This window comes from Chlamydotis macqueenii, chromosome 1 (genome assembly GCF_036417535.1).
Source record: "Chlamydotis macqueenii isolate bChlMac1 chromosome 1, bChlMac1.mat, whole genome shotgun sequence".
NCBI classification, from domain to species: Eukaryota; Metazoa; Chordata; class Aves; order Otidiformes; family Otididae; genus Chlamydotis; species Chlamydotis macqueenii.
Window position 1 is genome coordinate 192,346,271 of NC_141556.1, and position 27,481 is coordinate 192,373,751.

At 39.7% G+C, this 27,481-nt stretch overlaps 1 long non-coding RNA gene across 2 annotated transcripts in view; it reads left to right on the forward strand.

Moving 5' to 3' along the window:
* Window positions 1-25,692, forward strand: part of LOC147602367 (uncharacterized) — a 34,702-nt gene extending 9,010 nt beyond the window's left edge. The window contains exons 1-4 of one of the 2 annotated variants that reach the window (XR_015257834.1): window positions 7,014-7,368; window positions 16,518-16,626; window positions 17,532-17,639; window positions 25,043-25,692. This is a non-coding gene — a long non-coding RNA (uncharacterized LOC147602367). Of the gene's footprint in view, window positions 1-7,013; window positions 7,369-16,517; window positions 16,627-17,531; window positions 17,640-25,042 lie in introns of those variants that run through there. The other variant, XR_015257833.1, reaches the window with a different exon arrangement.
* The last annotated feature ends 1,789 nt before the right edge of the window (window positions 25,693-27,481 follow it).

Here is a 27,481-nt window from a genome sequence, read left to right on the forward strand (position 1 = left end):
CTGTAGTCTGGCTGAGGAGGAGTAATTGCTTTTATGTGTTATTTTTCAAGCCAAAACACACACTTTGTTTTTATGTGTTTTTTTTTACCAAGATTCAAAATTACCACAACATTGTTGCTGAAAAATGTTACTTTTAAAAGAAAAGGTATTATGAAAAGAATAGTGACACCTGAGTGTCACACAGAAGACTCATCAGCTGAACTCCTGGCAGAAATTCAAAGTCTGTTTTGTCTCTAGTAATTCCATTAACATATCAAATGTTGATGATGTTCTAGGAATTACACAGGAGGGATTATTTTTTAAGTTAAGAATTAGTACCCTAAAGCCTTGCCTGCACTAGGAATATTGCAGCTATCTTGCAATAGATACATGGACTATATCTGAGACACTAAGTTCTCTATCAGACATTTTGCTACTTTATCTGTACTGGCATAATTAAAGTATCAGCCATCTTTCCCCATGGCATGAATAAAGCTGTGTCAGTACAGAACTGTATCTATTGGTAGGTTATTTCCGCATTGAAGGAAACAATCTAGGAGAGCTGGCCTGATTCCAGAAATTGTTTTTAATTATAGTGCAGTTGCTATGCCTGTGTAAACTATTTGTATTGGAGACCTTATACCAGATGAAAGTGACTGCATTGTAGTTTTTTTGCCCTTATCCATAGAGCCCCATAAAAAGTTACACGACTTCAGTTTCGTACGTTCAATTTGCCTTTGTGGGCAAACTTGCCCTTTACACGGACTTATTGTTTATATGCAGAGCATAGATGGAGATGAGTGTTTTGACAATAAAAGTGCATCTTCCTTTCTGAAATAAGCCTAATACATGCAGTTAATACTAGAACAAGTACAGTTTACTGTGAGCAGTTAGAGTATTTCCATCTGGCTGCATGCACCAGAGCCTACAGAGCAGCTATCTCCACCCTGAATTTTAGCTTAACTCTCTGTTGTTCAGTATGGAACATAATGTTTTACGTACACCAACAAAACTTGCAGTTGCTGTTTTATGTATCAGTGTCTTTCCTTGCTTTTCTGCTGTGTAAATGAATCTTGTCTAGTATGTATTACCTAAGAAAGAATTTTAAAAGTTGAAGTCAGAATATCAGAACTTTTATCACTTGCAAATAAGGATGATCAGCATGTGCTCATTCTATAAAGACAATGTTGAGCAGATTCAGATGTGATTCCTGCTTTTAAAGCAATAGGTGATGGAGAGATCTTGATCCCATATTAAAAGGTGGGGAGGGGGTTGTGATGGGGAAAAAGGCTGAAAATCAGTATAACCCTTCTGCTTTAAGCCTGGGAGCAGGAAAAAAAAGACCTAGTCAGAGAGTAACTGGCAGGAATAGAAAGAGCCAAAAGCCCAGGGACCTTTGACCATTCCGAGAACATTCACTAGCTTTAATTAGCTGTTCTCTGTCCTGTGCTCATTGACTGTTTGTTCTGCTCTTTCTGTCCATTCTACCTTTTTACTTCTGCTTCAATCCTGCTTCCTTCATGTGCTCCCCCCCATCATCTGTCCTCCTTACTCTGTATCTCCTTCCATTTTACTTGCAAGCAAAAGCCACCCCCAAAATGGAACTACTGTTACATTTACTACAATCATGCTGTTTGTGAACTTTCCCCCCATGCTGTCTTATATGTTTAGACTGTTGTTTTTTGTATCATCGGGGACCTTTTACTGTTCTGTGTTTGTGAGCTGTCCAGCATAATAGAACTTCAATTTTCATTAGTCCTTAGAAGACCTTAAATATGATCAAGAATGATATTCCTTTATCCTGCTTCTTTATAACAAATCACTTTTTGGCAAATAACTACCCTTAATGAGATGAGGTATATGAGATTTAACAGGATAAGAGGAACTTTTCTCTTGCAGTTTTTCTGGAGGTGAACTAGTGATTTAAAAGTATAATGTTATAACTGTTCTTATATTACAGTCCAGCATAATGTGATGAACATTTCAGAATGAGTTTTATATTGACTGTATTTGCATTTCACTTGCAGTGTTTTGCAAACTGTTGTTTGTTTTCCATGTTTTCCAGCTTTTAAATTTGCTTTCTAGAAACCATTTTGGTAGGTGCGGGTTGCTTGTCAGAAATCTGTTAAAAAGCTTGTGTGCAAAGCGAGTGGGGTGCTAATGATGGATATGAAGAGAGATCTTATGGATAACCGTGGATATGGCATCTTCAAAAGCAGTGACATTCTGGTAAGAATTTGCATGTAATTTATTAAACAGTATGTGGTAGTTGTCAGTAAAAGGTGTTTGTGTCTGAATCTCTCAAGATTTGTCTGATTGTTTAATGAAAATTTATTCTAAACTGTGAAAAGTAGGAGGATTGCTCTACAGCTGCAGTATTTGAAATTCTGAAACAGTGTACAACAACTTTAGTTTACTTAGCAGTGATTTCTTGCATATAAAAACAGTTGAGGTGTCTTTTTAGAAAAGTAAGTTATTTTAGAGAAGTAGTTAGTGGCCATTTATAGCTCACTGTTTGTGATCGTCTTTCTCTGAATATTTAAAACTGTGTATTTTTGAACTGTCATTTAAAAAATCAGCTTTTTTTTTGCACTCAGAGTATACTCAGATTATATTATAACTAACCTCTGGTGGCATATTTCACCATGGCACATGTAGCTGTTCTAACAGGCATTGCATCCAACTTCGCAAGAGATATGAAACATTTATGTAATTATTGACAAATTAATAATAGCTGGAAACTTTTAATCCTTGTATAGGTTAAAAAAAAGTATAACAGCAGCATGCTAAGTTACTATACAGGTATTACTTTGTTGAAAGTGGCACACTATTTAAATAATGTACACAATTAGAAAATGCAAGTAGAAACACCAGTGGAAGTTTTACTGTAACCACAGTGCCATAGAAGTGGTTCCTTTTAATTTAGTCTTTGAAATAGCTTAGGCCAACAATTCCTTAAACAATTTTTTTTTCTTTTCACTAAAACCAATTATGTTATCTGTATATATACTGACTTCTTGAAATTCACCAAGAATTTGTGCCTCTGTTTTAATCCCTACTCTTTGAATCCCACTGGTGGTTGGTACTGCAGTGGAACTGTTCTGGTAACAGCTGGCAGTTCTTAAAGTTCTTCTTAAGGGTATTTTGAGGTCCTGGGCATGTATGCACTATGTAGTAAAGAGCAGCACAGAGACTGAGCATTCTTCTGATGAACTGGTTTCATAGCTGAGGTAGCTGTTGCAGCAGCATGCTACTTCCACTGACATTAGGGTTTTGACCGACCACGAGAAGTCTGAATTTTCTCATGCCATCCTGAAAGCTGTGGTGGCTCGGGAGCTGATTCACAAGCAGATTAGGCATTAATCAGATGGACAGTGTTGGTCAGAAGGGTGATGGTTAATGTCTGAGAGTGGCAAGAGCATTCAGTCCACTGTGTGCCTGTCAGAGGCCTTAGCAAGGATAAGGAGCTCAAATATATCGTTGTGCTAATACAGATACTTCCTATGGGCACCTGATGAGAGCAGGAAAAATGCAGTGTCCTGGGGAGAGAGGAGTACCAGCCTGGCTGACAAAATCCAGTTGCACTGCACTCAGTTCCACAGTATAGTGGAACCGTAACTTAACAGGTACCTAAGGCAATAACTTCATAGATATATAAGGCAGCATTAATTAAAACAGAGTATCCTCATTAAGATACAGGGAGAGGAAGTACGGAGGATGCCTGGTAGATTAACTTCTGAGAGGCCTGATACACGTGCACAAGTTAGACCTGAAAAGGTTAATGTAAGCAGTCTCCTCATGTGAAATCAGATTGCTATGGAAGTGACGAATAGTGACTTCTATTTAATAGCCTTTTCTGCAACACTCAGCTTTTCATTTTTACTTTCTAGGGGGATGCAAGATAAAATCTGGCCCTCAAAGTGCTACGCACTCACTCTAGTGCCAAAACACAAATCAGCAACTGTAATGTAAGGACATACTATGTTCCTCTAGCTGCACTGGACAAGTATGCATGCTAGATATATGAATATAAGCTTAGATATCTGCTTAGATATAAGTAGGTTTTTTTTAAACTGCTGTGATTTTGTGGGCTATCGTAGTAACTTGGGATGAGGAAGTTTGGCTGCTCACAATTATTTTTTTTTTTGCCAGGCTAAACTTTCACTTTAGTTCATTGCATGGCAAGGGTTCAGTTATTTATTTGATCTGTTTATATTTTAAACTAGCTTTTTGGGGGGGGGAAGGAAGGGTGAGCTCTTCTTAAACCTCCTCAAATTCTGAAGGATGATATCAATCAAGGAAAACCTAGTTTGTAATTTTCATGTTGTAGAGGTATCTTATCTGTAGTTGCAGTAGTTATAAAAATCAAAGCTGGAGTGTCTTTTTCTGTTGATCTTTGCTAAGATGACTATACTGACTGATATTGTTTCAAATAAAAACAGTTAAAACGAGTGATTGACTTGTAAAAGAGTTGACTGTCATTTAGTGTTTAATTCCTCTTTTGCTAAATCATTTTTGTGATATTAACTTTATTTGTGACACTTTAGTAGGTGGAAGCCTGAGGGGAAAAATGTTATAGTTCTTTCACAATTCATTAGTTTGTGGATGTTTCTGTTATGCTGTTTCCACTCTGAATGACTCATATGTTAAATGAACATGCCAGCCTAAAGGCATGCCCTCAATATTGGAGCCCACAGTGAAACTTGATGCTATTACCCGTTTGAATCCTTGAGAGGTTTTGTGCACATTGGACATGTGTGCTATCAATTACTTACTCAATGTGCTTTCTTTCAAAAAAAGCTGTGTTTTACCATGTCTGATTGCTCTTTTTCACACTGTTGATTTGCTGAGTTTGTAGGCTACATCTGTCTGCTAAGCATAAGTTGGAATTGAGTAACGGTCTTTTTTTTTTTTTTTTTTTTTTGTAATGAAGTGTGACGGTTTCAGTGTATTCATTTCTGCATTATTTGATGAGAGACTACAGAAATGTCTCCTTTGCATTGCCACCTGTGTATTTTTTAATGATTTAGACAGATTCAGAAATGCTTCTGTTTGGAAAGCTGATAGCACAGATCTAATGCTCCCCATATAGTGAAAACACTAATTAGAGTGAACCAGTTGGCCTCTGGTTATCTTAGCTCTCCTTGAATTTTGGCTTTCTTACCAATTTAATTTTTCCTTGTTTAATAAAGATGTGAAAGATAAAACAGATTTACCTACTGACAACATGTCACACAAATTATCACTGACATTACAGAAGCTTCATACTGGAACAGTCAAGAAGCAGGTCTAAAACTGGCCCGGTGTTCCAGTTCTACATTTCTTTAGTATCTGTAATATGGAGACAGATGTGTATTCACAGCAGCAAGATAAGAGGAAGGGTTTTTAAAAGTATATAGAGTAAAATTTTTCAGATATTGTTTTGAATATTTAGGATGTTTGGTTTTTTTTCATGTACGACATAGAGATGTTAGCCCTAAGCCTGCATTGGTTTGTATACTGAAAATAGGTATACAGCTCCAGAAATTTTGTTCTCTAGATGTGGTTTTGATAGGAGTAAGACAGATTGCTGCGAATAGAATAGATGGAACATATCATGAGTCAGGTACTTTGGCTTTTAAATAATGGCCCTGTTCTACCATGCGTATTATGTCGTGGAGGAGTTTATGCCAAAGTGAACAGATGCATTTATATTAGAGTGGTCTTCCCGTAAACTTTTCACTTAACACTACTCATGGCTGTACACTGTACTAGTTTTTCTGTCTGTGTCTCTGTTCATTTTCAGGAAGAGGTTGTTGATGTTCACTTAACTCAACTTCCACCGATCTGGGGCTTGTCTGTCCATCCCTTGTGTGGTTTTGGCTGCAAGACTGTAGGCACGTTAATTAAAATTATGCGTGACTATTAACAAAATTGATCCCAATTTCCATAGGCAACACTGGAAGGCAATAAAAGTAGCCATTTCAACCCTGTTTCTAATTCCAGCACCCCAGACCGAGTCATTTTGGGCCACTTAAGGATGTCTCACTAGAAGAGTATAAAAAGTATAAAAATACCCCAGAATGCTACTGTTTCATCTCCAAATGGTGTTGAAGTATAGGCAAGGAGAGGAAGGAGGTAGCAAAGTGAAAACACATCAGAAATGGCCGCTCTGGCCAGGCTGATGTGTTTGAGAGAAGGGGGTGTAGATGCCGAGGGCAGTGTCTCTGCCTTCCTGGACGGCTAGCTGCGTTCACTTTTGGTAAATGTAAGTAGCAAGAGAAGGCCAGAAACTGGCCATGCTGGTAGATTCCACATCTACAGGTGTAAAAGGTGCCTCACCCAGGCTCCCCGTCCTGCAGTTTTCTCTGTTTCGGAGTCTTTGGCTTGTCGAAGTTCTTCCTTCGTTTGCCGGGAGAGATCCTGGAGCCTTACCGCTACGTGCCACGCACCACAGCGCGCACAGTTTTAGTTCACCCCCCCGTTTCAGAGCGTTCTTCCCTTTCCTGTACTCCGTGATGGAGGCGCACAGCTCCATGGTGTTACGTTTCGGGGCTGAGTTTTGATGACCTAGTCAGGGATTCCTATAAGAGCGGACAGGTTCGATATAAGTACCGACCTTTTCCTTTCCCCGTCCAGTCCCTCAGTCCCTTGGCCCTGCGGTTCGGCGGCATTAGGACCCGGTTGGCTCCTCCTCGCCCCGCCCCGCCCCGCCCACCCTCGGGGCCGCGGCCGCCCGGATCCAGCCGAGGCCGCGGCGGTGGCGGCGGCGCGCGGACCTTTGCCCGCCGCGCCAGCTGCTGCCCGCGGGGCGGGCCGCGCGCCCGCTCCCCATTGGCTGCCCGCGCCGCGCGCCCGCGGCAGGCTGCCGGCTGCTTCCCGCCCAGCGAGCCCTCGCGCGCTCGAGCTCGCGGCCCCCGCCGCGTTCACCCTCCCCGTGTGCGGCCGTGTCCCCCCGTGCCCGCGCCGGCCGGCTCTCCGCGCTGCCTAGGGCTAGGTTAGCGCCTCTCCGCCCCCCCGCCCCCGGTGCAGTCTGGCGTAGCTGTAGGCTTTACAGACCTAGAGCTGTCTCTGTCTGCGGGTCTGGTCGAGGCCTGTGTTTGGGGCGCCCCTGCGTTGCTGTAGTGTTTCCAGTGATACCGTAGAAAAGTACATTTTTTTTTTTTGTAACGCGGGTGAGAGCGAACTGTGAGTTGTTTGGTGCGGGGAACACGCCTTCGTGCGTAATTCTGTGACGTCTACGAGAGTGGAGACCCGGCCCTGCCTAGAGCTTCTGTGTGCCTTGGAAAAAGATGTGCAAACAATTACAGCTGAAAGCGTGTAAAATGGCAAGAAGAATTTCTTTCGTTTCAGAAAAATAATTTGCACAACAAGCAGATCAAATGATAAGTACATCTGAAAGTTCACCCTGTAAGTTGAAGTAATTTTATTTGCTTTCTTAATGTTACTTTTGTGCATATATAGCGTAAACTTAGATCTTCCTTTAATGAACATACAGTGGATTGTGGCAAATGTTCAAAAATATGCTTTGGCTAATAATGAAATATCTTACGCTTAAGGCCTACATGGCATCCACACTACAAGAGAGGTGTTCTACTCTTACGGTAACCACCGTGTATCCTGATGGACTCGTTGCAGTTTAATATTTAAAACAAGCTGTTAAGAATAAAAGACCTCTGATCATTAAATGAGAATTAAAGTGGAGCAGAAGCTGATATATTATCTGACACTTGGCTTCTAGAGTGCCTGCCACAAAGTAATGGCTCTCTTAAACTGTACATTAATCTTCAACAAGAAGTTCAGAAATGTCTGTTTCAGTCCAAAAACTTTTATTATCAAATAAGTAGCTTTCATACCATTAGAATGAGGAAAGAAACATCTTTAATGAGAAATTCCTTCAGCTCCAAAATAAGTTAGTTTACACGTCTTCCCCTATGTGTTTATTTTACTGCGCTTCCCCATAGTCTCCTTAAAAGGAAAACAGGAGGTGCGACAACTTTGCAGGTAAATGTGCAAAATAGAATATTTCAAGTTATGTATATTTGGTACATATTTTCAAGCATATAATAAAATAGCTTTAGGAAAGCAAAATGTCCCTTTTACTTTAGAAAGTGATCACTATTTGTCAGTGGTGTGTATTAAACCAATCACAGGCAAAAGTGGTAAAACTCAAACGTAAATCTGGTAGGCAACAATTCTTTTACTCACAAATTCACAGCCTGTGTCGTGTACAAAACTGAACAAGCTAAACAAGGGAGTAAATTTTATGTTCTGATTTCCTGGTGGTGAATGGTCTGCTGCTTTCACAACAGAGATGAAAGGTCTGTTGCCTTTTGGATTCAGACACTGTATATTGCCTTTCTGCAGCCGGTTGGCTGGCTTTTATGCCAGACAGCTTTTCTGTCACTGCCGACAGTACGGTCTTCTCCGACCTACAGCTGTATGTTGTCTGAAATTCCCTTCTCTAAGAAGACCAGTACCCCTGCCCACATTCAAGTGCCACTGCTGAAAGTTTATGTAGCTATTTAAATTTCTCAGTTTCTCTCATCCTGGTACCAGCTGCATTCTTTCTGTAGAAGAGTTCCCAGGCGATCATTCAGGTCCTTTGTGCTGTCTGTATTTTTGACCTTTTGAGTCTTCATTTGTCCTGCATGATGGTTTAGCTGTTTTTTCCTGCCCTGTTTACCTGACCCAGCCACTTGCTAAACCGTAAAGTTCCATCCTTGCATTGGCAGTGCTGGCAGCCTCTCCTTCCCGTTCCCCCACTGTCCCATCCTTGTGCTTTTTTTCTTTTTTTTTTTTTTTTCCTGTTGTGTCAATAAATTATCAAGAAAATTAAGACTCTCTGGGAAAGAATTACAATTTTCTGTATGTCTTTGTCATGACTAATACGATGGGGTAATGTGTTTTCTAGTGTGTACTGTGACAATGTACATTTTAAACTAAACCAGAATGATCTAATCAAGATAACCAAGCGGTATAGTGGTGGCACACTGAGGAATTGGCGCTCTTAAGCTCCTCTGTTTGTGGATGATCAGTAAGTAGTCACTTTTTTTTTTGTGCTTTTTAGCAAGATTTGTGATGGGAATCCTTGTTAAAACTATTTTTTTCTTTTTAAAAAAAATTATTTTCCTAAAAGGAAAAATGTTCAATTTCAGGTCTTTGAAAAACAGACAAACTTCTAAGAAATTGGCTGTGATTGGAAATCAAGCAAAAGACATTTTAGGTAGGGCCTACAGTGGTGTAGAAATTGAGTTTGTAATCACGCTGATTTTCATCTTTCATGTATTTGCCTTTATTGCTTACATAAGAGCTTAATGTGTCCAAACTTCAGTTGTTCCAAAATTTTCTAGCTTTGACTGTAGTGTCAATAGTGAGCTATTAATAGCATTTCGTGCAAACTGTAGGAAAAGTTAGTGTGAGATTGTGAATAAAAGTTCAATAAGGAAATCAAGTTGCTATTCCTTTTTTTTTTTTAATTCATATTTTTACACAGGAGTTATCGTACTGGCTTAAAGCATACTGCAGTTTCTTGTTTCACTAGTAAATATATACTAATGCTTCAGCTGATGTAAATTCCAAATAAGTTTCTTCCTGATTTCTATTTGTAGTGACTGGTTTGATCTATACTACTGTTGATAGGGGCATTGTATTAACTTTAATAACTGAATTTCCTGGATAATCAATATGAATAAATTACATCTGATGTGAAAAACCTTTCTTCTGATCAGTTTTGAATTTTCCACACTTTGAATGTTTCTCAGTATTTTTTTTTCCTGTGTTATAAGGTAGCAAAGATAGAAACATCTGATCAGATCTCTCTGGAACATTTATTATTTTTTTTATGTCCACTCATAACACTCTTGATTTTAAACTTGCCAGTTTCCCTTTGTATGATATTTTCGATGCTTATCATTGTTCACATTTGAACCTTTCCAGTTCTTCAGTATCCTTTTGGAAAAGAGGTGACCTATACCACATGTGGTTTTTCTGGTGAGGTCACAGCATTGATTTTTATAATCCTATTACACTGGCTTTCTTCTAATTCTCTTCTATTGTTTAAGCAGCCTGTTTCATTATTTTTATTTTGAGTGTAGCGGCGTGTTGAGCAGAGATTTTCACTAAACTGCTGAAGTGGTGCCCTAGTTCCTTCCTGAGGCCCAGGCATTTGGTGTCCTTTCCCATTACGACATCACTGATCTAATGAACGCCTTCCATTAAACAGTGGCAGTCCTACCACTTCCCTTGCACCTGATGCTGGCGTTTGTCTGCCCCAGTGATCCAATCCATGAAACTCTACTTTGTATCTAGTATATCCTAGTCTTACCTATAAAGGGTTGATTTTTCTCTTGATTTTGCTCCCTGAGCAGGCTTACCAGTGATGGCTACTGCTGTTGTTGTAAGGACAATAAAGGAGCACATGGCAAAGGAAGGAGGAGGTGGAAGTACGGAGCATGTCCTTTCTGCAGTGGTCTGGATCAAATCAGTTTAACTAGCGTAAAACTATGCAGAGTTGTAATGGAAGTGTTAAGATTGGTATAAATGTAGGATAGATGGAAATGTGTGTGTAAGCATAAGGTGAAAGAGCAAAACAAAAGGTTACAGAAACGGCCTGTCCTGATAACGAAGGGCACTGTTTCCAGGACACCATTCCCAGCAGTATCTGTGTGCCACAGCACAGATGACTTGCCAGCTGAAGATCTTGCATCCTAACAGCAGGAGGATGGCAGCAAGGTTGTAGTATATCACATACACCGTCCTTTTTCCTGTTAGCCAAACAGGAGGAGAGACTGCAGGCGTACATGTCAGACCTATATTCCAAGCGAGGAAAACCAGACAGTGGGCAGCAATATGGCCTAAGATTTATGGAAGGTGAGGTAAGCAAGATCCTGAGGCAAAAGACTGTCTTGTCACAGTTGATGGTTCCTGAAGGATATCCTAAAGGATCCACTCAAAACCCTAGTTTTTTATTGCTAATTAAGAACAACTCCTGAAATGGGGTGAGGAGTTCACAGCTGACGGCCATTGTCCTCTGTTTCGCACATAAGTTATCCTGGCCAGGCCATTTGGGCAGATTAAGTCTTGGTGCTTGTGAGTAAGTGAGCGTAAGAGTGTGAGTGAATTAAATCTATGGGAGAATAAATGTCAGTGGGTAACATTAACTTATCTGGAAATGTTGTTATGTTCCCCTTGCCTAACATACTGAGTTTTATTACACTAAGTTCCCTACAGTTGTGCCTTTAATTTGAAACCTCATAAAACACAGACTATTTTCTCTTGGGTTCATTTTAGTATGTGTTTGTTATCTATCATCATTTAAACTGGATTTGGCGTTTTTGGGCCCACATTCATTTTAGTTAGATTAATAGTTTTCCATTATTACGAGTAACCCAAATAACTGCAGGTTTTATTCCATGGTACTCACTCACCCCAGTGTCTGGATGATTAACAACCATACCGTAACATAGGACCAAACCATTCTTTTGAAACACTTTGCATTTAACTCTTTGTCATTAATGAAATTTATTGTAATGAAATCGATACTTTAATCCAATATTTTGCCTTGTTTATTCTCATCAGGTTTTGATCTATGGCTGTCTGTCTTAGGTCTTTTTGTTTGTTTGCTTCAGGAGGAATTCTCTTACTTTGAGCTTTGAAATAACTTATTTTCTGTTATCTGGATGAATAGATCCAGAGCAAGAACTAGATCATAATCAGTAGTAGTTGTTCTATTCTATTCCTTTTGTACATAATGCCTGGTATGACTTCTGCTTATTGTTTGTACTAGGATTAGATTTCCAAATTTGTATTTAATTCAAATAACTTCTTGAAGCTCATTGTTTCTTCATAATATCTTATTATCTTTTTCCCAGCAATAAACATGCTTTTGGAGACTCAGAGATTTTCTTAACAAGTAAGATATACCTAGAGGTTTTGCTTCCTTATTTTGGGCTGTAGGGATGCTCTTCACATTACTGAAATCTCCTTTTTAATAGGGTATGTTTAAAGTTCAATGAGTTTAACAGGGAGAAGCGTGCATTGTGGGGCATGAACTCTTTGCATATATGAAAGAGCTCCTTATTTCTTGCTTTTCCCTTAACGATCCTATGTTTTACCATTTTCTTATTGATTGTTTCAGAAAATAGCTTATGACATCTGTCACACACATGACAAGGGTTTCCATGGTTTGTTTCCCCCACCCTGCTTCTTCTGTATGCATCCTGGCTCCACGTACACCTTCCCGTCACTCTTACTCTCCCTCCTCTTAGGTTGTATTGAATTGTCTTGAGGATTTGCTTGTCATTCGTTCTGGGGAGAAAACCAGCTGGTGCCAGCCATGAACACATTTAAGCTCTTTGTTATAGCATTAAGGAATTTAGAAAATAGCAAAGTTAAAGTTGATGTATAGCTGTGCATCTTCTACCTGGCATGTGTACATAATTCTATGATAATTACGTGATCAGGTGCTGTTTAATAAAATACTGTATAGCATTGTAAGACTGGTTTTGTATTATTGTAAAATAGTGTTATTTGGGCATTGAAGTTCCTGTGATGCTATGCACCACACAAACATGGGCTGAAAAGATCACCTGCAACCCTAAATGTTTGCAATGTAAATATAATACAGTTGAAAGCAGAAAATATATGCAGATGAGAAGGGAAATACTAGGAGTTGAGGGGTAGCAGTCATACTTCAGGCATCCAATTAATGTATCTAGATCAGAAGACTGATCTCCCTAGGCCATTTCCACAGCTTATCTAGAGGACAGTTTGGAATACTTCAGGAGTTCTTTCATCAAAATTGTACTCAACAGGAGGCTCTCTCCATTTACTGTATAGGTGGATCTGTCTCTTACATCGCACACTTGCCTACTTTAGATACTTAAAATTAGGTGGCGTGTGTGTACCTTCATACCAGTATTTTGCTCACAGGGACTCTAGGGGCATCTTAGTAAGCTGAATTTCAGAGAAGGCTTTGAAAAAGAGCAGTGATGAATGTTTTCAGATATTTAAGGAAGTTTCCTTAAGTGTAAGGTGTAAATCAGGAAAAGGTGTAAGAGATTTGTTTGAAAAAATAACGTGAGTGAGAGAGGAGCTGGAAGCTAGACTACTGACACTGAATAACAGGTGTGAGATATGCAGGGAAGAGATTCAAGAAGTGTCTCCAAATGGGTTGGTTTGGTTTTGGGTGTTTTTTTTTATTTTTCCCAGTAAAAAGTGGGGGTTTTGGAAAGTGTTTTAGCCAAACACAAAATAATAAAAAAAATTGGACAGTATGGTCTAACAGTCTTTTCAGCTTATGTTTCATGAAAATTGGCCTGGCTTCAAATGCGAGCAAACCACAACTGGCTTCCTGACGGTGATGAAGGAACAGTAGGTGCAGTGGTGATAAGTGAGGAGGGGCCTTGAAAGTGAAGACAAGTAACAGATATTAGAGGAGAAGTCAGGGAGAGCTGTGGAGACAGTGACACGTTCTTCAAGTGATCGACTAGGAAGAAGGTCTTTGCAGCAGTTTTCTGAATGAATGTGAGTGAGATTAGACTGCATTTCTCAAAAGCACAGAGAAAAATGTTGCTGAATCAAAATGCGATGATGATGACGACCTGATTGAATGCTTCAGCTGATTGGAAGAATTAAGAAAAATACTATATTGGGAATTTGCACTGAATGTATCTGCAAATTATGAATACGAATCTTAGGATTTGGAGTAAATTTGGGATCTAAGGTCATGCTAGAGTTATGTGTCTGAGCAGTAGGCAGGATGATGGTGTAGCCGCACAGCTTTGTGTGCGTCACCAGCAATTAAGTCATTCATATAAAAACCTTAAAGATCTGTTCTCAAATATAAACGTATTGTTTATTAGAGTTCTTGACTCCTGCAATTGCTTTCCACATAATGTTGCTTAGAATATTTCCTCACCTGCCAGCAAGGACTGGACATTAATTGTTAAGTTTGATCTGCAATGTCGCAGTGGGGTGGTGAGCATGAAAAGCTGCATTTTGCATTTGCTGGGAAGGCACTGATCTTTTTATCTGGTTTATAGTAATAGTGAACACCGGTACAGTAATTTCTTTACAATTAAATTATGAAGTCAAGTCTTCTAATAACTATACTCCATAGTACTTCAGCAATATAATTAACTGATGCGCTTCCTCATTCTGGTCCTGCCTGATGATGTAAGAATTCTCCCCAGGAGGAAACTTTCTGTTTGTTTGAGGCTTTTATAGCCGGGTCCCACACCAGCCGCAGTCTCTTTCTTTCCTTCCCCCTTCAGCACATCCCAGAGTTCACAGGTTGAGAAGGGGGACCAGAGAAAGGAGAGAGGAAGTAATATCTGCTCTTGGCTGGTTTTGCACTGGCATATAGTCGCATGGGCATGGGAGCAAACAGGTGTGAATTTGAGTTGTTTCTAGGCTTTTCTCACTTAAACCAGAGATGAGTCAAGTTTCAGATCAGTGAGGCATAACCTGAATAAAAAAAAAAACTGAACAGCTTTTTATTTTCTTTATTACTATTTTTACAATAGATACCTTTCTACTAGGTGTGGAAACATAAACTGTTAATGCATTTTTGCAAGCGCAAGAAGAAAGATTGTCTTAGGTGTCCAGATTAAAGTGTTAAAAGTATGTAGTATGCTCGGGGAAGAGAAATTTTAAAATTGCCTTTCCTCAGAAATGTAACTCTTTGGAAAGGAATTTGATATTAATAGACCTTCAATACTTCCAGGTTATTCAGAGAAAGAGCAGTGATGGCCAGCTAAGGCAGTAAATGACCTTTTGCTTGCTAAAAATTTGTGAATTTATAAATTCGTGAGCGAATGCACTTCATGGCATGCCAGACATTGCGGGCAAAAAAGCACGCTGTGTCTGTGGGATCCTGGTGGCTGGATGCTCAAAATCAGTGAGCTCCCCCACCCCAGAGTGCTTACTGAGTGGTAGCCAGGTTTGAGTCTGTAACTTCTTGAGGGAAAATAACCAAATACGACACTGTGTTCCAAGTGTGGTGTTGCAGGTTCTTTATCCTGTACCAGTTTCTGACATGCATGCAGTATAGAAGTGGGAATTCAGCATAAAAATGGAAATAAAGAATTTCCTATCTATCGTGAGCTAGCACCAACACTAAGAAGACAAAAACATTACCTTCTTTCACAGATTCTGGAAATCACATCTGTCTTTCGTATCTGAGTTTCCTCATATATAAGTAGTCTAAGTTAAGTCAGTATCACATCTCGGCGAAAAGTGCGTCTTAATGTCTGTGTGCATAGTGAGCAGAAAACATTGTATATAGTATTTTTTTTTCCACCTAGAAATAATAACAGTTTGAGTCCTTGCCTCTCCATCAGTGCTGGAGAATTTCAGATGAATTTCAGATGTTCATGTCCTCTCTTGCAATAATGTTAAAACTCATTAATTTATTTTGTATGAAGGATCTTGTTGCGTCTTAAGCCATCAAGTAGGAGAAGTAAAAGTAATCAGAGATAGCTGATTCTCCTGAATGTTTGGGTTTTGGTTTTTTTTTTGACAGAAAGTGTGTTATATTGATTGATTTATCTGGTTACATGCTGATCTCTGAACACATAACTCTATTAAATATAGTAAAGGGAAGAATGGTATCATATTTCTGGACAACCTCATACTGTCTTTGATCTGGCTGTCGCAAAGAGGTGGTACTGGTGAAGGTGCAAGGCGCACCAGAAGGCAGGAGCCCCTTCCTGGGGTGGAAGATAAGTGCTGCTGCTGAAGTTCAGATGACACGATATTCCACGGTGTAGCCCAATGCTCTGTGTGCTTTTTCCGCCATAAACCTGATATTCTTGTGGTATCTTCACTGCAGCTGTTGCACATTCCTATTGTATTAAAGCTTGTATTTCAGTAGGCAAACCTCCTTACAAAGTAGACATTTTTTTTGAAACAGTAGATTTTCTCATTGGCAGTTGTGTATGATACTAGGTGTATGGTAACGTGAGCTTTTATTAGTATGCTTGAGAGAAACGTCAGCATAAGAAGTTACTTCATCTAACACGCTGCCAAGCTAGAACTTCTCACAACCTTCAGATAAGTGTAACAGTGAATGTTTTTGTAGAAATAATATAACTTTCTGTCAGTTTTACAGTGTTTTAAAATATAGTAAGATTATCTCCTTTTAGGTTTTGCCACCATGTTACTAAGGGGCTAAAAACCTGCATGTCTAGAAATGAAGAGTTTATGAAGATAAAAATATCACCTTTATTGATTTTAGACCACTTTTATTTAAAATAATAAAACAAATTATGTATAAAGATGAAAAAGCAGCAGCACACAGGAGGTGAGCAAACACACTGCAGGTACTCATGTTTGCCTGAAGGGGAATATGCTGGGATCAATTAATGCTCTATAAACCTCTTGATGTAAGATATCGCTGTAGCCTTTCCTGCAGCCGCAGCATTTTGTGGTCAAAATGTAGATCTTGTAATGGTCTAAACACTCAGATTATTTTTCTGGGACTAGTTTGGTGTCTCTTTAATTAGAGCTGTGCTCTGTGTTACCTGATTTCATCCTTTTTCTGTTTACATATTTAGGCCCTAATCCTGCCACTGGATTTGTTCAAATGGACCTCGATAGCCATGGGGCCTGACTGAGTTGATGGGACTCTGGCTGACTGCAAGTTTCTACTCTGAAGATCTGATTGTAGGCCTGAACCTAAATTTCTATTTTATTCCGTTGTCTATTTGCTTCTAATTAATGAAAATTATCCCACAAAATGGTATTGTCTTTGAGTGCCATGCACATCTACTTTAGTAGCGTTCGGACACCATGTGCTTGGGATGTTGTTAGACATTGTTAAAATATTTCTGTTGTCGTGTGCCAGAAACTCAAGATTGCCGTGGTTGTTATGGTATATTTTTAAATTCAATGGCTTCCTATCTAAAATGGAGGAGATCACCTGTATTTTCAGTTATTGTGGTATTTCTCTTAACTCAGATTTTGAAATCAGAGTAAGTGTGGGAACTCTATTCAAGTCATTTTTAAAGATGTTGGTAGGTTTGTTTTTTATTCATTGGACACAAAGTACATCTATTTTATTTTATTTCTCAATATGCTGTTTTCTTAGTAGCCTACTATTACTAAAAGCTTTCAATATGATGATACGCTGTGATGTAGACCGATAAAATAAGTAGGAAAAGGCATTAACTTATACTAGCTCTCTTGTTGCTTTTCTATTTCTGTGGCTGTGGTTACATGACGTACTCTACAGCTGACTGTGAGGATATTTTATTTTTGTGAACCAGATAATATCTTTTGTTTACACTAAGTGCTATTCTCTGTCCTATTCCATATGACTATTGCAGTTTCACTGAGTACTGAAGTTAAATAGCTCTGATAGAAGCTGGAAAGACTTTGCAAAATCATATTAAAAATAGAGTTTGAGGGGGAAAAATGGATATACTCCATCTCTGTGCATGTTAGTATTCATATTGTATAGACTTTTTAAAGCAAGTATGTAGCAATGTAGAATAATTAACAGATGAAAAGATTCAAAAACTTTCTCTGTATATAGAGAATCAGAAATACCTTCATTTTTTCTTTTGTAGGCTTGTTACAGTGATACCTAAGAGCTTCACAGTATTTGATGAATTTTTGCATATTCCCAGAACAGCAGAAAAGCACTGTTGTCCCGTTTGACCAACGAGAAAACCGAGGTACTCGTTCAGTTAGTAGTAAAGTCAATGTTATTAATTGGGTTCTCCTGCCTTTTAACCTTGTGCCTCCAGCTCCATTTCTCCCTCAAAAGCCAAAGCTTCCATTTTAATCAGCTGCTTTGCATTTCAACATCAAAGGTATTTCGGTTTGGACTCCCAGAAGAGGAGGAAGACAAGGTTGGTGGCCCTCTGCCAAGGTGCTTGGTCTGACTCGCTCTTCATTCACAGAAGCCGGTGGCGAGGGCAGAGGCAGAACGGAGTGTTCCTGTGTGGCGTTCAACTGCCTTAACCACAAGCCCATCGCACTCTTCCTGTAGTTGTCTGTCTTGTTCCCTGCACAACTTCTAGAGCAAACACATATACCAACCTATAAATAATCTAATTCGATACACTACCCTGATTCATTTCCTGAGCAGTGTGTGTCCTGCACACACAGGGCGGCCGTGGTCCTTTGGAAAAGTTTAGCAAAGTGGATGAGGCCAAATATTTAGGTTATTAAGTATTTAAACTTTGCAATGAAGTAACTTTACTTTAATGTAACTTATTATAGCTTTACCTTGGAGTATTTTTAACAAGAAACAAGAAAAAATGAATGCTTTTAGATCTGGCTGGAACCGTTTCACTGTCTAGCACCTGAACATGACTGTTCAGCTCTGTGCAATACAGAACATCAACTGGTAAGAGGACGCTGGCCACCTCCGGGAGGAAGGGAAGGAAGAAGGCTGAGTAGTAAATGCCATGGGTATATTCATTTGCCTTCAGCCTCAGGGGCTATTTGTGGAGAGTGTACTCTGGCCTTTGTTTTCTCTTCAGCATTCCCAGCCCAAGAAATTAGCTACTCTGAAGTTTCTCAGTGCAATAGATGCTGGGGGTGTGCAGTGTGTTGCTATAGTCTGCTAATAGTGTAAATAAAGAAATGGAAATCAAAGGTGGAGTTTTATCTTATCCATGTTTTTCTGTTGGAAAATAAAAGGAAGCACTCCTCACGTCTCCTAGTTTTCTCACAGATGAATTTCAGGGGCAATCCATATGATTCTTGATCTCAAAAATATGTTACAAAAACTTTTATATAGAAAAATATTGCTCTCAACCTCCCCCTTTAGTCATCTTCTTGGTCAAACTGTAGCGGCTTGTTGTATTTGTAAGCTACTGAGGATGGTGTGTAGACTCCAGTACCAGAGCAATGGTGTTGGGAATCACAAGCTCGTGTCTTTATCTTTTACATTAGACTGGATTAGGATGATAGGTTTTTTCCAGAGAAATCTTGCCAGGCTCTGAGCTAGGTTTCAGTTTTTGTTAATGTTCTCCCTTATCCATGGGTGACGCTTCAGATTTGGTGACCAGGCTAGTGATTTGCTATGAGGAAAACAAAGCAACATCATGCTTTGCTTTTGTGTGCTTTTCTCTGGGTTATGCAGTATTTTCCCACAAGTAATGCAGCAAATCCAGATGTCCTGTGAACAGCAGTGGAGATGATACTGGGATATAAGGGTAGTTAGGAAAATCTTGGTCAAGCCATTCATTGAAATTCATAAAAATCAAAATGCTTGCAGAAGTACATCAGTTCCACTGGCATTATGTTGTAAAGAAAATAATGAAAACTCTGCTTCTAACACTTTTTTTTTTAAAAAAAAAAAAAGGATCAGTTTTCAAAGTTTCACGGCTATAGAGAAATTGTGGGAGCAGGAAGAATCAGTCTTGATAGGGTAAAACCACCTTGAGCCAGTATCTCAACACTTTGTATTGTGAAACCATGGCCTGAAACTGCTGCCTGTTATGTCAGATAATATTATAATTGATTTATTACGTTACTTCGTCTTATGTGGTGTTTGTAACATTTTGGCAGGGGCTGTTTTTCTTTTCTGGTGTTTTTTGGTTTGGTTTGGTTTTTTTGTTTTGGGTTTTGGGGGGGGGGGAGTTGGGTTGGTTTGTTGGGTTTTTTTTTGTTTGTTTGGTTGGTTTTTTCACTAGCACCTAGTGTGAGGGAGCCCTGATCCATAACTAGGTACTAGGATAATACAAGTAGTAATCATGCCTGCTGCTAAAAATTTTCTACCTGATTTCCATTTGCATTTGTTTGCCTTCAGCTTCCAGTCATTGATTCTTCTTATGCCTTTCTCTGATGGTTTAAAGAGCTCTTTAGTACTCACTATTTTCTCCCCAGGAAGGTGCTTTTACCCTGTAATCAAGTTACTTCTCAAATTTTTTTTAAAGCTAAACAGATCAAGATTTTTATGGGTCTCATTATTTTTTCACATTCTGGATTATTTTTGTGGCTCTCTTCTGTCCCTTCTCTAATTTTTCTATTAAAAAACAGACCTAAAACTGTATTTTTCTGGTCACATACAGAGAAGTAAAATTACTTCACTAGTTATTTCTATGTTAGTATGGTCAGAAATTGATGTTTTTGCAAGGTCAGATAAAATAAACAACTATTTAATATGACTTAAACATATCTGAGTATGAAATTATTAGACGACAGAAAAGGATGGATCATTTTAAAAACATTTAAATGCTTCATAACTTCAAAAGGGCTATCAAATCAGTAAAAATGGGTGTGCAGGAGGGGTGCAAAAGTATTTGTGTTTGTGTTGAGGTTTTTAAGGAGATAGAAGTGAAATAAAAATAATAATTGTAAAGCAGCAATAACACAGCAAAATCTTGAGTGCTATGGATAATACAGTAATACGTGCTTGCTAAAATTTTGTAGGATTGAATGCGAAACCTTTGTTACTAACAGACTGAATGGATGTGAATATTTGCATCCCTTACATCCCGTAAGTAGCCACTTGCTTATATTTGGAAACCCTAGAACAGTTGTGTCATCTGTTATGCTATAATAGAAAAAAGTAACATAGTATCAAGAACTTCTTTTGTTATAAAAGCTGTCACCATTAAGTCATATAGGAGTTCAAACAATCAAAATCCACAGCTTCAAAGAGGCTCTTGAAAGTTTTACTGCTTCAGTATTTCTTCTCAAAGGAGTGGCTATTTATTTTTATTTTTATCCATGTTTTAGGACAAGGTTGAGTTAAGTTGAGCCTCCCTAAGGAGGCTAATCAGATGCCTTTCTGGTCAAAGCTTCTTGGCCTACCCAAGCCTATCCCTACTTTTATGCGTATAATGCATATCAGCATCTGAATTGAATCCATGCTCCCAGATCCACACTTAGCCCTCACGGAAACCATCAGATTTCCATTAAATTGAACTACAAACTGTTTAAACTCCCAGTTCTGCAGATCAGTTTAATGCACGTTTGTCTAACCTTGTGTCTTACACAAATTTGAAAGTCATTGACTTTCTGTCCGAACTGTCTTGCTTTTTGACTTAGAAAAGAGTATGCCTTTCCTTTGTAGGAACATTGCCTCAGTGAAACTTGGAGTGTATTCGGTAAAAGACTTAATTTGTTTCAGCAAAATTAAAGTTCATGGAAACATAGTAAATGAGGAAAAAAGGAGAATTAAAATAATGTAAAAGACTTAAAATCCTCTAAAACTCCTGAAAAAGGAGTAAGGGTGAATAAGGATACAATAGAAAGCCAAATGGCCTCTAGTTAAGAAAGTACTAATCTAAATAGGTTTCGTCTACAAGTGTGTGTTAATGGAAAAGTTAATACTAAGATTTTGGTAGCCCAAGGTGACCTGGGATAAAAGTTGTCCCCCTGTGATGATGAGCTCACAGAGCCCTTCTCAGAACAACTGTCTGTTGTTGGAAAGAGACGAGAGAAATGGGCATTCTCTTGAATGCCTTTTGGTATCACAGGCTTAGTAGATGTAAAGTATGTAATTTCTCACATCCTAGGATGCTTCCCTTTCTTCTGAGTCTCCCACATCCTGGAATAGAAACCTTAAAATAAAGGGAGATGGTGGCACTGGGAAAGATGATGGCGGAAGAAACAGGATGGTTATAATAGAAGCTGGAGACAGGCTCCATAAGAATACTAGCATGACTTCATTTCTCTGAGCGGCCATTTAAGAGGTGATCCTCCTTCCTGAACCAGTAATAAATTGGGATAGCTGCATATAATGGTAGGTTTTTGACCAATGCAGTACCCACTGGAGTATAATATATACTGGGTAATCGTTCTGGGGGTTATCCCTCAGAGAGGTGGCTAGAAAATTGCTTTCTCATTAAATAATGCTACTGATGAGTATTTGGTGAGTAGGTACAGCTGCCACAGTGCGTTTTCAAGCTTATCTTTGCACAGGAGTATGAGGAAAAGGAGAGAAAGGGGACAGAAAAGAGAGAGATGGAGAAAGGATAACAGCTTTTTGAGGCTTCTTATGTTCTTTCCCTCCTTAAGTGATTCACTCTGATAACTTGTAGTACTTGTAATCTTCCTTGAGCCCCATATCTCGTTGGGAAGTTAGCAGCTTAATGAAGTTTCTGAATATGTGGACAATTCCTCGAATGAATGAGAAACGCTCCACTGTCTAGCACTGTGTTGTCAGGGATGAGAGGGACACTGCTCAGTGACAGCCTTACACACTTGGCTGTATTCAGTGAAACAGCAAGACTGTTCTGTTGAACTATGCAAGTTCCTTTTTGAAGCTGCAAGCTAATTGTTATTTCCTCCAGCAGTTCCTGTAACTGTAGTATAGACATCACGGTAGATCCTGTGTAGTTACCAGATAGCGATGTGTGCTGCATCCCCTATTTCTTCGGCTGTCAGCATCCCATAAATTTTCCTGTTCTGTGGAGATAATACTGTGCTAGGATTACTAATAACTAATATTTTAGTTATTTAGTTTAATTTCTAATAACTATGTCAGTGTTAAGGTGTCTTCTCCATATTCAGAAACAGATGGGTTAGCCTGTGTTGCAGATATGGAGAGAGTCCTATATAAAGGATCAGAGTACAGGTCAGAGTGATGTTTGTGTATTGTATATTTTCAAAAAACATATAGATAAGGGAATAGTAGCTCTGTCCCAGCACTACACCTGGCTCAATGAATCTTTCCAATTTAACATGTAGCATTCAGGGCTATCTAAAGGAGTCCTGGCTGTAAAGGAGTGCATCTTGTTGAATCTTCTAGGCTGGATAAGATAGGAAGGAAAGGAATCACAGATATTTTTCATCACCTTAAGCCCAGTTGGATTCTGCTTGTTCAGGTGTAGAAGTTTAATAGCAGTGTCAGCATCAGAGGCTTACCTGCCTCTAGACTGGAGTGAGGGAGGCTGAGTACTAGTACCTTTAGAGGAGAGTGTCTGTGAAGGTGGACAGCAGCATTTGGGGTTTATTAGAAACAACTGATAACTCTTATCTTGGTGGTGGACTTGAGTGTACGATCACGTAAATGGTCTGCAGATTTTTGAGAATTGAATATTTGATGCAATGTTTCCAGAAAGCTGAAGAGATAAGTGGATGTTGCACTGCATGTTGTGCTCTCAGCGAAGCAAACATCTCAACAGGTCAGTGATTTCAGAAATAGTGCAGTTCTAGAAGAACATTTCTTATACTCTGTTTTGCTGTTGAAGCTGAACACAGTTCCCATCTGTCTGAAACTCTGCATTGAGAGCTTCACAGAGGCATTTAAAGAAGTCATGTACTTATACATAAGGAGTAAGATGCTAAAGGTATGAATACGTTGTAACAGTAAATAATTTCCATTACTGTTACCATGAAATGGTTGCTCTCTATACTCATTTTCACTTGAAAAAATGTTCACGTGAAAAAACGTTCATGGCATACGGATCATCATCAGAAGAGTCCGTCCTGATGTATCTCCATCAGTTTTGCCCACTTCATGAGCTGAACAGTGTGGCTATATGCTTTTGCCATGAAATATGTTTTCTTGGATGCTTTACAGTGTATCTGTTAATTGCTCAAAAAGTCTACAAATTTTAATGTTATCCATTTTGTTCACACTATGTAAGTACTGACCCTGATTTAAGAACGTATCTGCTCTAGAAACAATGGAATTGTTTGCAGGGCTTGCATGTCGACAGAAATCAGCTGGTTTGCACATGAAGCCTGGCAAGGAAATTACTGCCGCGGCACCAGTGCCATCCCTGCTCCCTGCATGCTTCTCCCAGACCACTTCCTTTAGTCAGCTGAGGTTACCTTGTCTGGCTGCTGCTTCTCCTCGGTTGCCGCTTACTCGCACATCTAGAGTAGCCAGCCTCACCGAAGGGACAAATGGCCTTCTGAAACGCTGTTCTCTAGATAATGCTCACAATTAGAAGAGAGCCAGCAATATATGCAGATTACTTGATGCAATGGGAGCAAATCCAGCGGGAAAGGTAAAGGAAAGCACATTCCATGCATTTTTACTCTTTGCAGCCATGCTAAGTCTCATTTATTTGAATGGAATCTTTCTCTTCCAGAAATGATTTTAAGGAAATATTTGAAGCATCTTCTTGTCGAGATTTAACCCTAGCCGGCAACTAAGCCCCTCGCAGCTGCTCGCTCGTGGTCCCCCAGTGGGATGGGAGAGGGAATCGGGAGAGTAAAAGTGAGAAAACTTGTAGGTTGAGATAAAGACAGTTTAATAGGTAAAGCAAAAGCTGCGCATGCAAGCAAAGCAAAACAAGGAATTCATTGACTGCTTCCCATCAGCAGACCGGTGTTCAGCCATTTCTAGGAAAGCAGAGCTCCATCCCGCAGAACAGTTACTTGGGAAGACAAACGCCATCACTCTGAACGTCCCCACCTTCCTCCTTCTTCCCCCAGTTTCTATGCTGAGCATGACATCACACGGTGCGGAATATCCCTTTGGTCATCTAGGGTCAGCTGTCCCAGCTGTGTGCCCTCCCAGCTTCTTGTGCACCCCCAGCCCACTCGCTGGTGGGGTGCAGTGAGAGGCAGAAGAGGCCTTGACGCTGCGTAAGCACTGCTCAGCAGTCACTGAAACATCCCTGTGTTATCAGTGCTGTTTTCAGCACAAATCCAAAGCACAGCCCCATTCTAGCTGCTATGAAGAAAATTAACTCTATCCCAGCCAAAACTAGCACACTCCTGAAAATTTCAAATAAGACACTAGATGAAAAAATTGGTCATAAGCCTGCATCTAATAAGCAACTGAGAATTGTGTTTATCTGAACTACACGCAGGCTGGCACTGCAACCTCAGGAAAAGGGCAAATCTAGCCAGTGCTTTTCCCGAGTGCACTGCGAACAACCTACCTGCTGTACAGCTGGAAGTATTCAAAAGCAACAGTGGCAATCTGAATTGCCAGCAGCTCCATCGTAAGTACATTTGCCCAGGTGCCCTGTCTCTGCAGATGTTTTGCTCTTGTTTTGAGATGAAAATGTAACATTTTTGTTGAGAAAGGTTTTCATATCTCATTAAAAATAGCCTAATAGAGCTTTGGATTTAACTGACAAGCTAGTTTTTATTGTGCCACTTTCACTGTAATATTTTCTTAATCCTAACCCGAAGAAACAATGATCTCACCCCTTAGGAGGGAGGACAGAGTGACAAAATCTGGAGGTCCAGTGACGATACTGAATCTCTTCATTGTCAAAGTGAGCTATGAAATCATCTGCCTTGCAGCCAAACCACTGGGGAATATGCAGTGTCCTTCACAGAAAGCAAAACTTGTGAGAAAAGGTGGTGGCATGGAACAGCAACCTTCTTGCCCCGAGGGATGTGTGCTGCCCTGCATCCTGCGTCTCCTGGAATTGATGCATCTCCTTTTCTCACCTCTGTTGGCAACCACAGCACTCAAGTGGGCAGAGACTTTCCAAGGTCTTCGTCAAAAGTTCTGCTGGAGGAGTCTCACCAAGGTGTTTCACAAAGTTATTTTGGGAGCTGGGGAGAATGAGATCCCTGCTCTGCATCTCTCTTGATCAGGCTTCACTGCCAACCAGGTGGTCTCTACTGTCTGGGATTCTCCATCCTTGTTTGTCTTTGCTGGAGGTCTTCAGTAGTGAGCTGTGCAGGAGATGATCTGAAGTGAGAGGATAATTTTAAATAAAACTCTGTTTTCATCATTCTCTTGGAACTTCTCTGTTCCTACTCAGCAGTACATTGTTTAGAAGAACAGTTTCTGTCTTTGGAGAGGCCTCTCTCTGTTATCTCTGAAGAAAATGGAAACAAAAGGGTGCTTTAAAAAAAGGTGGAGAGTATATAGCTGATGTTTCCATCCTAGTTTGGCTTGCCTTGCATGGAAAAGGAGTTGAACCAAAAGGCTCCTTACAAACATTTCTACTAGTTTTCAGGTAAGTAGCTACAAAGGATATTGTAAAAATGGACGTATTTGAAAACACATATATAATAGAAATCATAGTCTTACTCTTGCTTTGCAATATAACATCCAGTCCATGTGACTTTTCCCAAAGTATACTCTAGTTTGCAAAACACCAAAATTACTAAATAGAGGTTTTGAAACTTCCTGTGCAGCTTTTTTTCCGGAGCACTCCTATTGGGCTGTTAGGACCTGAGTATTCTGTGAGCAAAGCCTCTGTGCCTGAAGTCAAAGGTGGCTCGTGTTATCCGAGTGATCTCCGTGATTGCACCTGTCATGTGGAGTGTAATTTAAAACAGATTTGGACTTCAGTAAGGCTTGCAGAAGAAGGCATGTTTGTAAAGTATCAGAAGGGATGTGGCACAGCATGAACAAGAGAAGAAACATATACTAGTTCTGTAAAAAATGATACTGTCTGCAACTGAGGAGAAAATTATTTTTATTTCTGTCATCAAGGGCTGCAGAAGAAACCCACTGGAATATGGAAACCTGTACAGGCCTTAGCATATAACTGTCAGAGACAAAGGCAAACCTTTACATGTCATGTAATGAGCAGCTCCTCATCGCTCACCTTCTGCTAAATTGTTGCTTCTAGACAACAGCTGGGAATAAATGCCCACCTTTTCCTTCCTTTCAGGTCTGCTTTTCACAGAAGAAACTTTAAAGAAGTTCAGTATGTGCAAAGCTATCAGCTCCTGCACGCTAGGCCACATGCATGCTTGTGCTTTTTACAGTTTTCCTGTGCTCCATATTCTGTGTAAACGTTTAAACTTTAGGACACGAACCAGCCAAAAAAAAAGATTACTTTCCTTGAGGTAGAAACATTAGTGTTCCTTTACTATTCATGTCTTTTCACATGATTTCAGGTAGCAGAACTGCTGTCTTCATGTGTCTGTCAGCAATTCTTCACAAATGAGGCAGTTTTAGAATTAGAGTCATTACTTAGATGGATCTTTGATTTCCATAAAGCACCCCGCCTTGCCAAACAATTGGTAATTGCGATAGACAATTTGGAATTTGTTTGCCTTCTCACCAGCAATGTCTTGAAAGAAGCACCAGCTCGAGGAGGAGAAATGTTAGGAGGCAACAATCATAACCAAGCAGCAGCAACTGGCTCAGGCATTGGATCTGGAACAGAAATTACTGAACCCCGGATTAACTAAGGGGATCAGATGAATGCCAATACAAATATTCTGTCAGCAGATGTGTAAAAATGTGTATGATTTGTGGGGCCTGTTCCTCAAACGTGAGGGGCCCAGTTAACTTAGGAAGACTTTGAGGAGAGATTGGTCTTTTCTTGGATGGGAGAATCGCCGGAAGACAAGGGTTGCAAGTGTGGACGACACTCTGAAGCAGCCCTGGTATAAACTTCTTGAATGATAAAGTTGCCCTGCTGCATGTTCAGATGCTTACTGGGAGGTGGTTTACATCATGTGAGGCTGAACAGTTCTCAGCCTAATGTATCTTAACATGTGCTGCCAGCTTGCTAAAAAGGAACCTATTATATCCTATATAGAACCTATATATTACTTCCACGAGACCTAATGGTGCTCTGTGCAAAAGCGTTTCGAAAGAAGTAAGCCAGTGGGGGGGAGGGGGGGGGGAATAAGCAATTTTTGTTTCACATCATCCAATATGGCACAAACCTCGACG